The sequence below is a fragment of the Anopheles aquasalis genome, chromosome 2 (genome assembly GCF_943734665.1).
Source record: "Anopheles aquasalis chromosome 2, idAnoAquaMG_Q_19, whole genome shotgun sequence".
Classification (NCBI taxonomy): domain Eukaryota; kingdom Metazoa; phylum Arthropoda; class Insecta; order Diptera; family Culicidae; genus Anopheles; species Anopheles aquasalis.
In genome coordinates this window covers 46,570,001-46,572,500 of record NC_064877.1, presented here as the reverse complement: position 1 = coordinate 46,572,500, position 2,500 = coordinate 46,570,001, and the positions used below count along the sequence as shown (strand labels likewise).

The window sequence follows — 2,500 nt, the reverse complement described above, 5'->3', positions numbered from 1 at the left end:
GATCAATATCCCAATTTACTCGGACTTTTTTATCGTATTCGTAACGTATTTAATAATGTAGATTCCAGAAAATTTGGAAACAAGTGAAGTTTTTGAAATACCGTCAATAAATCCGAGTTTCCTAGAATATTGATCAATAACACTTTGTACACACCGCACAGAATCTGGGCGCAGAATCTGCCGGGTTTTTTCTGTGTCTAGCGCAAAGTGTCTATAGGAAACAGGTGAAGTCATCCCGAACAAAATCGCTCGCGACGATTAGAAAAATGAATGAAAAAACTGACAGTTCGTGCCTTTGTTTTGGTTACGTTGGAGACGCTGTATTCGCTTTGCGAAGTAAAAAATCCAAGTTCGAGTTCAAGGAACTGCTCGTTTGATCTAAAATTTGGAAATGTATCATTTAAACAGGCAAAAACACATAATATGCCTGATAAAACCATTGAACTTTGCCGGAATCAAACGCACGCTGGTTTGGTGATGAACGTAAACAGCTGTCAGTTATTTGACGCTTTATGTCAAATTGCTATGACTTCACCTGTTTCCTTTGCTTTGGCCTACATCAAAGTGTCTATAGGAAACAGGTGAAGTCATACCGAACAAAAATCGCTCGCGAAAATTAGAAAAATGAATGAAAAAAATTGACAGTCGTTGCCTATGTTTTGTTTGCGTTGGATACGCTTTGACAAGTAAGAAATCCGTTGGTATTCGCTTTGAGAAGTAAGAAATCCGTAAAGAAAGTTAGGTTTTCCAGTTTTTCAGTGCTCTGATTGTTCTACATTGGTGGTTTTAAGATGCCTTATAGATATTGCGTCGCTCCGTTTTGCAAAAATAACAATAATAATATCAAAAGGCTTGGCACGGTGGTTATGTTTCATTCTTTTCCGCAAGATGTGGAGTTAACCCGACAATTGGCAACATTTTGTAGAAAAGATGCAAATTGGCGTCCGTCTAAAAGTGGTGCTATATGTTCGGAGCATTTTCGGGCTGAGGATTATCAGTTACACCAATCGCCACTGATTAAAAGCTATCATAATTTGCGATTATTGCAGACAACAGGTATGATACCTTGTTTACCTTTATTTGGACTTTTTATCTTAGATTAAAATCTTTCTTTTAGCTGTTCCTTCTATACTACAATGTAACAATAGTTATGCCGAAATAAACTGCATACTTTATTCTAAAAGAAAAACAAATGTACGTATTTATTACATGCGCAAATTTAAGTTTTTCAATACAATGGAAATTATATTGGTAAGTGGATGTGTATCTGTGCCAGTCAGTGTGCAACCTTAAATTTGCGATGATTTACGCTCAACGGTGCCGAATGAAGTCGACCAGATGCTGTGCATTAAAGACGCTCTCGCGGTAGGTATAGTTGTGGCCGTCGAGGACCATTACAATGCACGGTAGTGAGTGCACACCGGTCCGGCATACCAGCTACTCCTCGTGATCCGCATTGATCGTGGCGAACGTCACACCGTATGGTTCGAGCGTACGGTGTCGATCATCTTCTTGAACGAGTTGGCCGCTTTCATACAGTCGAAGCACCAGTCGGCGTAAAACAGCAGTATTTTCGGAGTTTGGCGGCTTTTGGGCAGGATGTTGCTCTCTTAGTACTTGGCGGTGATCGACAGCCGATGGTACAGGCTAATGTCCTGGTCGTGGAAGTTAAAGTTATGTGCATCGTAAAAGTGTTCGAACGGATCCTGGAAACGGTCGTGTGATGTAATCGGGCCGCTCCCTATTCACGATTGCATCCTCGTTCGTTATGTACGGCGTATGCCTTCCGACGCTCCGAGTCGGAAAGTAGCTCGTATGTCTGCTTGATCTCGACGAACCGCTGCTCCGCCTAAAAGTGTTTTGATTTGTCCGGATGCCTGTTTGACGGGAGGATACAGTTAGCTCAAGTCCTAGCACGCATGTGTCCCTCCGCTGGTGGCAAGCAATCAATACGAACGCAGACAGAGTGCTGTTCGGATTCTTACCATTCCTGCAGCTTGCTGTTTGTAGGCTCGTCGGATCTTCTGTAGTGTAGCCATTCGCTCCACACCCACGGTGACGTACGGATCCTTGCTGTCGCACTGCACCAGCAGGACGATCACAAACACTGCCAGGCAAAGCCAGTGCACCATCATTCGAGGCATCCATCCTTGCACACGCGGCGATGCGCTCTTGATGCGCCTTACAAAAGAAGACACCTGTTCCGACGGTGGCAAACTAGGAATAGGAGCGGATCTTCTTCCCTTATCACTCTTCCTTTGGATGCGCCTTGCGATTGGCAGACGATCTGCCGAGCCAGCTATCTTATATGATGAACAAAGCGCACTGGAGCTGTCTTTATTCGGGCAGAAAACCCCACTCCTTCTCCTTGCTGCTCCGTGTTCGGAACAAGCGAAGAGGTTTCACCTTCGCCGGATCTCTGGTCGGACACGCGACAACACCCTCCTTAGGATGCACTGAGCATGTAGCGCTGATGTGATTGTCCATCACACTCCGATCG

At 44.3% G+C, this 2,500-nt stretch overlaps 1 protein-coding gene and 1 pseudogene across 1 annotated transcript in view; both read right to left on the bottom strand.

Moving 5' to 3' along the window:
- LOC126573143 (uncharacterized) overlaps positions 1-2,500 on the bottom strand; it is a 197,868-nt gene that overhangs the window by 29,448 nt on the left and 165,920 nt on the right. The gene's annotated exons all lie outside the window — the stretch shown is intronic.
- Positions 1,140-2,500, bottom strand: part of LOC126573137 (dnaJ homolog subfamily C member 16-like) — a 1,634-nt pseudogene continuing 273 nt past the window's right edge.